The sequence below is a fragment of the Anneissia japonica genome, unplaced genomic scaffold, assembly GCF_011630105.1.
Source record: "Anneissia japonica isolate Jap-2015-1 unplaced genomic scaffold, ASM1163010v1 scaffold211_len1577895_cov191, whole genome shotgun sequence".
Lineage (NCBI taxonomy): Eukaryota > Metazoa > Echinodermata > Crinoidea > Comatulida > Comatulidae > Anneissia > Anneissia japonica.
The window spans coordinates 171672-186323 of record NW_022711099.1 but is presented as its reverse complement, the minus strand read 5'-3'; the positions used below and the strand labels follow the sequence as shown (position 1 = coordinate 186323).

The following is a 14652-nucleotide window of genomic DNA, read 5'->3' as shown; positions in this document are numbered from 1 at the left end:
AAAGCGCCACCTTTCCTGGAAATAAACAAGATTCGTGTGTTCGTATTTATGCTTCGTGAGAGGTCACTTGAAGTGTAAATGGCCACGAATAACCTTTTTTACGTTGTTGTTTACACACATGTCGAACAAAATACACACATGTCGAACAAAATAAGGTAGGCTGTACCCGATAATGAAGGAAAATAATATTTATAAGTTTTTGTGTATTTCCTAACTATGAAGGTTATTGAATTGAGAACCACACACACACACACACTCATGTATTAAACTTTTAAGAAAAGTATACGAGCAGCCAGTAGTAGGCTAGTTAGCTAGCCTCCTCCTCCTAGAGAGCTAGCCTAGGCCTGGGCCCTACCTAGTAATAGAGAATAAGATTCAATCATTGTCAAGCAACGCCGTTTCTTTCTTCTCAACAATCTCAATCGTCAAAAGGAGAGAGGAGGCGAGTTAGGGGTTTCCCAAACAAGGCTCTTCTACTTCCAGGCCTAGACAAGGAAGAAGGCTAAGTAGGGAGGGAGGTCTATAACATAGGCTAGGCCTAGCCCTAAAATAAGTAAAGCCTAAAGGCCCTGGCTGGGGTGGATTACTATAAGACGGTCTTAACTGGTAGTCTTAACTCCTCGAATAAAGCCGGCTTTATTTATTTATTTATTTATTTATTTACATTTATTTACCCAGGGTAGCCCAAACAGTTAAAACACTGATTTCCATTGGGGCCCTGCATTTAAAGCACATGGTCGTAACCGATTATATTTTCTTAATTAGTGCCTCGTAAAATTTGTATTTAAATATGTTTAGAGAAGTCGCAGTTCTCAAATCAATATCTAAGTCATTCCATATATTCGCCACGGTCACCTTAAAACTCGTGGAATAACTTTCGCTTTTCGAAAAAGGAACCTTCAACTTCACGAGCTTGCAAATACGGTGTGAAAGGTTTGTCATGTATAAAGGTATTAATCGGTTAATGCATTTATAAACAAGTATAGCTTTTTTATACGTAACCCTTTCGGAAAACGAAAGCCAACTGAGTTGTGCAAACATATCTGCAGATGGGATAAGAAAATTACATTTTAAAACTATCCTAGCAGCGCTTTTTATAAATTTGTTAAGTAAGGTATTGTGGGATATGTAACGACCTCCCCATACAGTGCAGCAATATTCTAAAGATTATCACTTAGACGATCTTACTAAAGTCATACCTCTAAGACCATTGCTATAAAACAGTCTTTCCTAAGACTTTGAGTATTGAAATGCAAACAAGCACTCCCTGGTAACGTAAGATTGAGGGCGACGTCATGCAAATGTATCAAAATAAACAAAAAAAAAACGCTGTAGACCTATTTTTACAGACGCTGAGAAGTGTGCGGAGTATTAGTCATTCAATTCTCCGACTTTGACGATCTAGGCCTAGGTCTTGCCATTGCACTGTTGAATTTATCAGTCAGAACGTCATGATGAAAATGATTTAAGACCATTTTAAGCCTCCTCTGAGTAGGCTTTAAAATTTAAGACGGCTAACTGGTTAGACCGCGGTATAGCAATTTTCTATAATCATAGACCAGTAGTGATGTCACGATCATAGCCGGCTAACCGTTAAGACTGTCTAAAGACTGCTTATAGCAATCCATCCCTGTTGTATTACTATTAGCCTAGGGCCTAGTCTACACTAGGCTAGGCCTGACCCCTGTGCAGGACCAGAATTTTTTTCATTTGGGGTGTGGTGAGCCCACACCCAGGTAGCCTAGGGGCCTAGGGCTTATGGCGTAAATATTAAAATAATGCAGTGGCTATGCTTACAAAAATCCCAATGTGCTGATTGGTCGACTTGGCTTTACTCTAACCTTAAAAATAACTCGAATTGCCAAGCGGTTAAGGCAGGGGCGCTGCAACTTACAGCCATAATATGGTTGCTGGTTCGAAAGGCACGCTCACCTATGGTTCTGGCGGTGGAAGAAGTCTTGTCGGAAAAGGACTATTTAAACCGTAGGCCAGTGTACACAATTTGGCACATGTGCACTTTATAGAACCTAGTACATCTTTCGAGACGAGTAGGGGGTTACCCTGGTGTACTGGTCCCTGTTGTGGACAGACAAGAGAAAGCTCGTACCGCTTTAGCGGGAAGCTCAGACATGAAGAGACCCTTAGGGGAGGAGAAAGTTATTGTACAAAAGGTAGTCCACACCTCAAGCACTTTGAGACGGTATACAGCACTATATAAATCAAACTACATTACATTAAGGCAATGCATCTCGGCATAAGCATAGCCACTTTGTTAAAATAATAGTGCCCTGGCTGGCCCTTCTGAAAATTATGTAAAATTATTATTATTATTATTACATTGCAAAAGACTCAAAGATGCATGTAAGCTGCCCCATTTCATGGAAAATGATTAAACAGAAATGGTATGAAGAAATTTGAGGTGATGATATAAAGAAATAATTGATAACTCGGATTGAAAAGAAACTAGGAATATAGAAATATAACTTCAGTATTATTGCAGTTTTAGTGGAGAAAAGTGGAGAAAAGAACTTATTTTGTGGATGTGACCCTGGCAAAGCAGGATCTTGTCTTCCTATCTAGAGCCAAGAGCTAATAATTGATGCATAATAAATGGTTAGAATCAGATAACAACAAATGGGGAAGATGGAATGCTTTATATTTCTGGCATACATAGTATGGTATCTCACTTGAAAAGTTTTGTAAATCTGGTTTAAGATTTCAAAGTTCAAAGTGCAAAGAGGAATTATGGAATACCATTGCAACATAAAGCTAAAGCAAGGAGTGTAGAATTTGCAAGAGTTCTGACTGTCAATGTTGACAGAATCTCCTCTGAGGCAGTAGACAGATGCTCCCACCTGGAGCCTGTGTTGTGTGTGGAATATACCTCAAAGATACATGTTTAAAGCATTTTTTAGTAGAATGAATTTCATATAAATTTATTGCTAAAATCCATTATTCACCATATATCTACATATTCATGAATTAATTTTACTTTGTACTATATAGTGTGGTACTGTCTGTACACTAGGACCAAGAACCTATTGACCACCCTGGCTGTTGTCATAAATTATATAGCTTACATCTGAATTCAGAAAGGTCTCAGAAAATACAGATTGCAGGTTCTGTATTATGAATAGGTAGGAACTCATTTCATTGCATTTCACTTTTTTTACGTTTTTGACAGACTGAATGAAATTATACTTGACAGTACTGAATTAAACACAATTGAATTTGCGTCAAAGACAAAAATACATTTGCATATCTTCTGATAGCATTACATGACTGTAATTAAATGTTGATTACTGTTGTTAGTTAACAGTGACAGTATAATATATTGGCTCATCAACGATCTGCATGGACTAGTAAACTAATGTAGTGTGATGTTATAGGTAGGCTGACACCCATTGTGTGGTTTTGACTATTCCAACTGGATCAAACTGGATTAGATTTTTCCTTCTGACCAGTGACCTCAGGGTTACATATTTCCCAGGTTTGAAATATGGATCCCAAATCAAAGGCAGTGGCGGATTCAAGGGAGACCAAGCTGTCCCAGGCCCCCCCTAAATTTTTCGATATTTTGAGAAAAAAATGAAATTGTATTAAAATTTAAGTCTGAGAGTGCCATTCCAGCCATCTAGAGGTGCCATTAAACATAATTTTTTTTGTATAGACCCACTATTTATCAAAGTCCAGCGCTGGGGCCCTCTATTTCAAATTTTTGGATCTGCCACGGAAAAGGTAGGCCTACGTATGAAAGAAAAGATCAAAATTCTTCGTACCATATTTATTATCTTTTTTTCATATTCATTCAAAAAGAGCTTTAAAGCAGAAAAGCATTCCTATTCATAAAGGTCACATTTGATCAGAACAACATTGTCCAGTATGGCTGCAAATAAAGTTGCACCAATATCAGTATCTCAATAAGGATTTTAACAAATACAGATTTAGGGCGCAGACATTTTAAGGTTTTATGAATACTAGTACCTGCATTGTAAACCTCAGCACCCAATGTGTCAAGATTTTATATTTGACGAATAATTCATGTTTTTTTCCTCATGTTGTTGTCATAAATTTTCTGAATAATTTATAATAGTGTTGTCTATTCACATGTAGTATAGGCCTATTATGTATGGAAACATGTTTTTTTTTTTATACTGGTACATTTTAGAAGTTTGTTTAAAAGATTAAAGCTAAAATAATGTTATCAATTAATCATTGATTCATCCATGGTCCACTTATACATTTTATAAATTAAGTCTACACATTGTACAATTGTATTCAAGTTTATATTACCATACTGTACCTATCAAGTCTCATTTAGGGATAAAAAGCTGGTTAATCCACTGTATGTAAACACAATATTGTTTTCATTTTTGATCAGGGCCTCAATTGAATTACTGTAAAACTTATAATAGTAAACTCATTACTCTATTAATAACCCCTCCTCTAGTAATAGTAACCCGCCCTAGAAGTTAATCTATAATAATAACCCACTAAGATAATGCATGCAGATGGTTGGGGGGTGTTGATGGATACAAAAATGAGGGGCGGACATGTGTTTTTGAGTTTATAAATAAATTTAAATCAACAAAGTTTTTTTACTCGTACTGATGGTTATTTATTTCTATGAATTGCGGATTTGGGGTGAGGGGGTTTACTATTTGCAAGTGCCTACATTTAGCTTAGTAATAGTAACCTACTACTCTAATAGTAACCCATCCTTAAAAAATAATCATAGAATAGTAACCCAGGGTTATTATTAGAAGTTTTACTGTACCTTAACTTAGTAATGCTCTCCCACATGCTTTCAGATTAAGGTCGAACTCATGTTACCATCTTACTATGTTGAAGGGTTGATTGACATAAACTACTGCTGAAAGTATATTTGGAATAGGTTAACTTTTAGTATGTTTTTTTGTTTCTTTCAAAGAGATTTATTTGTAATCTAACAGGTATTATGCTTCTATCAATTTTGTGTCCTTTGTTGAATATCAGTTACGAAAATTTGGATTACAGCCTGTGTCAAACTCTGACCATACCTTTCAATTGGTCAGTACACCAAATAATACTGTTTTTTTGTTTTTTGTGTTTGCATCAGTTTTACACACCAGTACAAATTGGCTTAACACAGAGGTGGGAATAAAAGTTGGTCAGAGGCCCAAAAGTGAGTTTTTGATTTAATGCAGAGGGTCACACCCACACTTTGATTGTTCCACTGTGATTGTAAAAGCCTTCATCCACTGCTTTTTTACCATTTTATTCTCAGTGTTTTTTAGTAATTTGTTTTTTACAAATGATCGGTGTCAGCTGTAAAAAAAATTGAGGTTTTTGCTAGACAGAAATGGTTGGCAGGCCACACACACATACGATTTTTATTTAATTTTGCAGGCACCGACAGGCCACATGTGGTCTGCGGGCTACACTTTCCCCATTATCCCATCCAAAGGACTGGGTAATAAGAGAAAAGTGTCCTTAAGCAGGAACAGCATTATTGCTATATGGAGTATAATATCCAATCAAAATAATATACACAGATATGAACATTTGTTATTTTAGATGGTATTTTTTTTATTTATTTTTTTTATTTATTCTTTATTTTGTAAACAAAGTACATATAACATATAACTAAAGACAAGTACATAATATTGAAATACTGTACTGTACAATGAATAAAATTACTAAGAATAAAAATACCAAGAGGCTCATGGACACACCGGGTGGTTCAGAACTATTATTGAAGTATTATGTCTTACGTATTTATCTTCCAATAAAATGCAAAATTGTGTACAGATTTTATGTAAAAGTGGCAGAGAACACATTTTTCAATATCTATGGATTCTTTTTTAAAAGGGGGCATGTCCCACTCCCCTAATGTAGAGGATACATTTATCCAACCCAAGTCTGCTATGCAATGGCAGTACACTATTGTGTAGCATTTAACAAACTCAAAATTGCTTAAATATTCTGTACAGATGAGAAAACACAACAGTGCCCTCTATAATGGGTTGTTTTGATCACACTACAATTATAAGCTCTGTATTGAACCCATAGTGATTTATTTTTAGTTTTTACACAAGTAAAAACTAAAAATAGATTACCTTGTTTTTCATTAACTATATTACCATATTTATTACATATATTTTGTTTTAAAAAATGTAACTAAAAAGTGTGTGATATTCTATAGCCTTTTATAGTCGTATCTTATTAATTTTAAGGAATGCAATTGAAATTTATTTCCACAACTACATTTTCAAAATACAGACGGATCCAGAAATTTGAAATAGAGTGAGCCAGGGAGGGACCTTTACAGATGGAGTGTAGACCACCTGAGCCCCACTATGTTGGGGCTGATGTAAGAAAATTTATGATTATGGCACCTAGTTGGCCAGAAATAGCACTCTCAGGCTCCACTTTTAAATTTTGAAAAAATTAGGGAGCGAGGATGGGCCAGTTGTTCCCCCCCCCCCTTTGCAATTTGCCACTGAAATACTCATCATAACATTTTTTCAATTAATCTTTGTAATCAACCATGCCTGCTAATACATATTTCATGCAAACTGACATTCATAAAAAGAATGATTGTGACTGATTAGCTTGTGACCTATATAAGCCATGAAAAACAAATGATAAACCATGTTCCTTCATGGATAAACTTAAAAGAGTCACTATATTTTTATAGTCTCTTTGCATGTACAGTATTTTGAAATCAATCAAGAGGTTTTCCATTTCTCCTGTTTTTGAATTTCACTTTTGTGCAAGTAGTGTTTCGACTACACTACCTTCTAACTTATGATCAAACAGGACTAAGGAGATAGGAAGCACACAAAACATTGGTTATCATTTTTATTTCACAAACATAAAAGGTGATTTACTTAATTTATCATTATCATGATGTCATGGCGAGATTGCGTTAAGTAACATCAGAGTTCTTAAACTTGTGGTAAATAGACTGACCTATACAAGACTGTATGATTATTGTTTAATAACGGCTATATAAAATTCAATTGACTAACTATAATTATTTAAAATTAAGAAAAACAGGATTCTATGTATGCAGATAATATTTGAACACTAGTATATCAGTCATAATATACAAAAGGAATAAAACATTTATATAGTGCACCCTCTAATTTGAGACCCCTCTATTTCTGAGAAGATTGATAAAAAGTGGGGAGGGGGAAGACAATTAATATGTCCCCCTACTGTACTTTGTAAAGTGGGATTACGTGTCCTCCTGTCCCCACTGATCGACACCCATGGTGTCTGTGAATGGCTGGCTGTTTTAAATGCAAAAACTCACCGATCAATACTGAATAGAGTAATTTGATCATGTGCTAGTGTTGGTGTAGGCTACTGATTATGGGCCCGTTTCTGCTGAGCAAAAAAACATGTGTTTTTAAACGGTTATTAAAAAACACATGTTTTTCCCCCAGTAGAAACGGGCCACAAAACAAAAACACGGTTAGGAATGCGTTCTAAAAATGCATGTTTTTACACGCATTCGTTATAGGGTTCGCGTTCAGAAAACACATGTTTTGTGGTACACTTTTCAGCTGCAACGCAATACCGTGTTAGTCATGACCTGTCGGTGACCCAAGTTGACCTATTAGTTGGTTTGATCGCTCGTCGGCGGGAAATTCAGGCGAAGAAACAAATTAAAATAATAGGATGACATTCCTAAATATCATACCATACTTTTTTTATATTTTCGTGGTGTGTTTGTTTACTTTTTTCGCAGAATGGCCTGTAGCTCACAAGAAGTAAGGTCAGCTTCAACTTCCGTTGGTGACCATCATTTAAGCTCCGTCCACCTGCCAGTGCTCGCATTACCGTGTTTTTATTAGTTGCACTTTTCACTAGAAACGTGTTCAGAACTAATTTAACCGTTTATAAAAAAACACGTGTGTTTTTGGCGTTATTCAGCAGAAACACACCCTATGAGTTTATTAATAGATCCATGCTATGAGGCTAAAGTTTATTGTAGCTTCCTTGATGTACTGTATGTAGTGTGTCTCGGGGTGCCAAGCTGACAGCTTAAGAAAGCTATTGTTAGAGCAATGTGTTATTTTTGCCTGTCTCAATGAATCTTCTAATGCATTATTTTTTTATAGAGTGCTACAGTGTTACGTCACGATACCACGTGATACTACTCTGTTGCTATTGGCAACACAAAATGAGTTCAACTGAACGCCATTTTTCCCACTGACAAACCATTGATCCCAATTTCTAACGTATTCATTAAGATGTTGTATCTCAGTTTTTCTTTGTAAATTTTAATTGTTGATTAAATGTGTGTTCGATAACTTATATAATGCAAGCTTTTGTGTTTTTAGTACATTTTGATGGTAAATTACTAGGTTTTAAAATGCCTATTTTTAGAAAGCCTATTTTAAACCATTAAGATTATGAAGACATTCAGGTGTAATGAATGGTAATCAACGTCTGGTTGACAACAAAGGGCGCCACCTGGTGTTGTGACGACACAACTGTTGTACTCTATATTTCTCTGTTCAGCCAAAATATGGCCAAATTTGACATAATTTTGTATCACATACAGTATTAATCATCAATGAATAAATAGTTTAATTACCATTACTTTTAAAAATGTTTACATGTCATATAAACATATAATGTTCATAATATACCATCATAAATGTAAATTAGTATTTTTTTAAATAATGGTATAATGAATACTTATGTTCAATACGTATCTTGTTACATTTGTGTTTAGAATGTAAATGAATTATGCACTGGTAAGCCATCAATTGCAAATTGAATTCAGAATGTTACAATAATTATTCTAGCCTAAAGGTAAATTTGATCCCCTCTTTAGATTTCCACATTATGTTACACTGCTAACAATCAGCTACAAAAACCCAAGTTGTATAGGCCTACTAATATTATGATGTATAATAAAGCTTCTAATATCTGCAGTTCAGTCAACCTGTAAATCACTAAGCTTATTAAATTAATTATTTAATCAATTGGATATTTATAGATACAGAATAATTTCTTTAATATAAAATTCTGTTAGGAAGTCAAATTATGTATACTTTGAATTCATGTTTGTACAGAATATACAGCAACAGATGTACTTTCTCAGTTATTATGTGTATTCGTGTTTCCTTTTTCATGTGCATTAATTTTGTCCACCATTTAAACAGATTAAATTTTCTATAATTGCATTATTGGCTTCGCCTATGACTGCAGGAATGCTATAGTTTATGGTCCGTTTTTTTCCTCTTCCATTGCATTTTCCTATGTTTTTGCATAGGGTTTAATGTCCACTTTGGCCATTTTTAATAATGGTAATAAATACGTATGTGCTTTCTCAGTGATTATGGTATGTTTTCTTTTTCATGTGCATTCATTTTGTCCACCATTTAAACAGATTAAATTTTCCATAATTGCATTATTATTGGCTTCTCGTATGACAGCTGGAATGCTATATTTTGTGGTCAATCGTTTTTTTCTTTGCATTTTCCTATGTTTTTACAAAGGGTTTAATGCCCACTTTAGCTATTTTCCTTGTTTGAATCACCTCCAAACATAGTCCAAACTTTTTTTTACCAACAATTGGATATAAATGCTTTGCCAAACATTTGCCAGAGCAGTAGGAAAAAAGGGTCAATAGTTAGACCCATTTTTTTCTCTTTTTAAAATAACAATTTAAAATAATTTGATACTGTGCTTTTGTTTATGGATGATAGGGAATTTTTGTAATTAATATTAAGCTTTTTAATTTCTTCATTTTTATGAGAGGATAAATTAATATTTTATCTTGTACACAAGAATTGAAAAAAAAACCATTCCTATGATTTGTTTGGTATTGTTTATGTGTTTTATATCTACCATTGCTTCAGAAACCAGAACTGCTTTTTGTTGAAATTGGCATGTTACTGCACAGTTACAGTACATAATTTAGTTTTAAACAATGTCAAAAGTGCTTATTCTCTGTAGAGATGAGAAAATGCAACAGTCCCCTCTATATTAAATTGTCAGCCAAAATACATTTATTTAGCCAAAGTGATGCTTGCACCATAGATTTCTTTTTATTATTATTGTTTTTGGTTGTGTTTATATATTTATTTATTTATTTATTATTTGTTTGTTTATTTGTACATTTATGTATTTTATTTATTTATTTATGTTTTCAAAACTGGTACAGTTACAAAACTAACCATCAAATTAGAAAGGACATAATACACAAAACAAAGTAAAACAAAATCAATGTAAAACCTATAAATTAATATAATTTTCGAATGGAACTAATGACACATATTAATAATAAATAGTTGTATAATTGTGTTTAACATTGTTAAATGCATCATGACTTATAAAGTCAATTTTTTAAAGTGAAATGTTTATTGTTACAGTTGGAAATGTTTGTCAAATTTTGGATGGATTTGGACATTACAGACAAAACTGCTCATTTTTGTATTCACATCTTTATATTCATCACTTCAAATTGTTCATAGAATAGAAGTTACTTTATTCAACAATGGCATTTTGTCAAAAAATTTTTTAGATAATTATATTTAGAATTTATAAACCTCAATTTGTACCAAAATTATATATAAAAATAAAATTCAATGTTGATCGATACAATTACTGAAAAAAAGCATATGCGGTTGAAGTTTAAAAGAGTGAACATACCAAATTTTCACATATTTTTTAAATATTTAAAATTCTACGTTTTTCAAACAACCATCTCAGCGGTATTTTTTATGCTGATCATACCATAAAAATGTATTGTCTTTCTCAATATGTATACAACAATTAATATTACAGGTCTTCCTCTAATTATAGACCCTTCAAATTAAGGACCACCTCTAATTAAAAAGACCATTTTCTGTAGTCCCAAATTAACAAAAATGTCTTTTCTTTATTATTTTAATTAGAGATCAAAGCTGCTAAAGACATTGGAAACTCTAGTCCCAGAAGTTTAATTTGAGGGAGATTTGTATCAAAAGAAACAAACTTGTGTAATAAATTCATGCAGTTAGAATGTAATGTAATGTGGTTGGATTTATATAGTACTTTATACCTGAAAGTGTGGACTAGCCGCACAGTAACTTTCTTCTCCCAAGGGTCTCTTCATGTCTGAGCTACCCAGTAAACCTGTACCAGCTATCTCTCGTCTGTCCACAACAGGGGCTGTATGGACCAGTACACTGGGGTAATCCCCTACTCCTCTCAAAAGATGTACTAGTTCTTTAAAGTGCACATGAGCCAATACACTGGGCCTACATTTTATAGTCTTTACCGAGAAGACTTGTTCCACCCCTAGAACCATAGGAGAACATGTCGTTGGAACCAGCGCCAATATTATGGCTGTAGGTTGCTGCGCCCCTGCCTTAACCGCTCGAACATCCAACTCACCGCAGGGCATTAAAAGATAGAGAATTAGTTATTTGATACTTGTGTTTGTTGATTACATTTGAGATAAAAATGTAAATAGATTACTTGGTAATCTTTTAATCACTAGTAAATTTTGAATGTTTGCACATACTACATTAAAGCTAATTATAAAGATTAGATTCCAAATAGGCCAAATAAAATAAATTGTTTGTTTGCCCTTCTTTATTTAAAAATGATAAATAGGGTCAGGTGGAAATGTTTTTTTTTAAATTTATTAATTTTTTTAAATACCCATCAGATGGAATAAAAATAACCCACAGAGGCCTACTGTAGAATGGCAATATCTTATATTAGACAGCAACTGTAGACTAATTTGTAGGGCATCTGGCAAAAAATAAAGATAAATTAACTCACATTTTTTTTTATTTGTAAAGATAAAAGCTAAAAAAAACCCAACCCAAGTTTTTTGTTTTTCCGCCCTTATTTTTTTCTGTGAGTAAGGGGCGGGTGGAGGAGGGCAAACAAACAATTTGTTTTGGCCTTGTAAGCTGTTAAAGCCCATAGAGCAATTGGTATTAAACCTTTATAGTATTATTCTGCAAGACCACTAAATACTAAATACATACCATACCAAATACATACTAAGTAAACAATCCTTATAATTCCATTATAATAATCTTTCTAATACAGTTTGTCGTACTAAATCAATTTTTGCCATCGGCCTTTTAACGGGGAATGAACTACCGGGCAATCTCCAGAACATAAAGGTTAAATTTGAAATAAATTTGAAAATGTATTTACACATCAGCTGGAAGCTCTGTCCAGATTATCACATTTTCTTTGACAAAAAAACTGTTGTATGCCCATATATAGTCATGATGTGCCTATATATGGTCATAATGTGATGTCTTCATGACCATATTTAGGCATGTCATTTTTTTTTGTCAAGTGAAATATGATAATCTGGACAGGGCTTTATATTATTATTATTATTATTTTATTTATTTTTTAAATTTTTTTTGCCTATGGTATTCTGAAATATACATTAAAAAAACTGTCCCTTGTATTATGTAATCTAGTCTGGCATTAGCTTAACACATACGGTACTTTTACCTTTTAAGCCTGTGCCTACAATATGTGATGCCAGTTGCTGTAATAGAATGTGTACATCATTGTTATGCAAGTGCAATGAATTGACATTATAATTACTTAGTTTATAATTTAGTTTACGAAAATAATAATAACTTTCAATTCTATATGTGGATTGATGTTCTCTTTTTTCTGAGCTTGGCTTTTGTCCACTGTGATAGATTAAATCTTGCACTTGTATTATTATATTTCCTTTTTTTATTAGTATTCGATTTAATTTATATAATGATGCACAAAATAAATAATAGCGAAAAGTAGACAGTGCAGTGTTTTATTATGAATACAGCATGACTAGAATTGTCAAGTTCGCTTGGAGACAATCCAAGCCAAACACACTCTTTGATGTTTGTTAGTCACAAAAAACACTAAATTTTCACTTCTGCTTCTTTACCGTAGTTTCTAACTATGAAGTGTGAGCGACTACCCATAAACGAAATCAATTTTAAACATAGAGTGAAATATACTTGGAAGAAGAAGAATGTGCAAGCCAATATGACGATTTACCTGAAAACTGGCAAGAAATTAATCTACATAATGGAAATATACATTTTGAAAGATCGTTCAGCTTGACATAAATGCATACACCAGCAATAGAAGCAAAATTCAAAACAATCGATCAGGAATTGTTCATTATTTTTTTGGAAGAAATCTATGAATTTTCATTTGAATACACTGCTTTCATAGCATTTGTTTTGTTCAGCATAAAAAGTACATCAGGAATTTGGTTTTTGTACACTACGAATCCTCAATAGAACATATAAACAAAAGGAAAGACGGGTTCAGAGAAATATATGAATAATTTTTAGTTCCTATGCATGTAATGCAGGAACTATTGTATTCACTTTTTTGCGTGTGTGTGTGTGTGTAGACATTTATGCAAATGCGCATGCGTCAAGAAAAAGTTTTCCAACATTTTGTTTTTCATCGTGACGCGAAGTTTCTTGAGTGTGTCAGTCTGGGCCCACGCTAACCGATTGCCAAGTCGCCATTGGCGAAACTATTTTGGATTGGCATTAAAAACCAACTGCTTTAGGCATTTTGGCGAAGGCCTAAAATATAAAGAAAGTTTTAAATACTTGCTAAAATATTTCATTTTTTTCATATCGTTTATTTCGTCAAACAGAAAACAAAACATACAGAAATAACAATACCAAAAATCAGAGACAGGATAAACAAAAAGCAAACTAAATTGCTGTATAAAGTTTTCTCCACTGATTTAAGGATACATAAAATATATAAATAAATCTCTGATCTCTGGAAGTAAAAACGATTAAAAACAAGGCACAGCGCAGCGCGGTGCAGAACATTGTTTTTCATTTGATCTCCATTTTTCGCCAATTTGCATGAGTAGTCTTGCTGCAAATGTTATTTTGTGCCTCACTGGTTATTTTTCATTTGTAATTGTTTTAATGTGGTGGATGCATGGCAGTGGCTGTAAAACGTAGACTAATATGAAAGTACAACATTCCCGACAGCCAGCTATCTCGTACCCTGTTGTGTTTGAAATAAAAATAATGAATGAATGCAAACTGAAGACAATTATGGATATAAAGGCAGCCGACTGTCGGGCATAACAACTTTCTAGCTTGAGTTTTTCCACTAAAACACAAGGCCTAGACCTAGTTTACTACACTGTAGTACTGCGATGTGAGTGTGGTATATTGTTAAGAATAGTTTAATCTTAATCAATGGTTTCGTGTTATCGTATTATTATACATAAAATACATTTAAATAATGCTTTTAAAATGCATGGGTCGCTTTGTTATGTGGTATACGTAGTAGAGTGATGGCAGCAAGGCTAGGCTTAGCCTAGGGCCTGGGCTAGATCGTGTACGTTCTTGATCATCGAGATGAAAACTTCGGGTGACTGATGGTTGGGCCCAACTAGTGTGGACGATCGGGCCCAGGCCATTTTTTCTTTGTTGATGTGCTAAATATATTACTGTAACTTGCCTATCAAATAACATTACCAATGTGGTCTAAAATCACTACTTTGGGCCATAAAAACTCACTCCCACTGAATTGTTCACGTTAAGCACCCACACGAATTCGACCCAACCTTATATATTCTGATAAAGTCATGTATCTTGCATAGGAATGTTGGCGTCTGAAAGGCTCTGGTTTTAAAAAGATGTCATTTGT

General features: G+C 33.7%; 1 long non-coding RNA gene across 1 annotated transcript; it reads left to right on the top strand.

Moving 5' to 3' along the window:
* Nucleotides 1-6: 6 nt before the first annotated feature.
* On the top strand, nt 7-8933 carry LOC117107254. The gene is made up of 3 exons (XR_004445211.1): nt 7-155; nt 3007-3137; nt 7739-8933. It is a non-coding gene; the product is annotated as an uncharacterized LOC117107254 (long non-coding RNA).
* The last annotated feature ends 5719 nt before the right edge of the window (nt 8934-14652 follow it).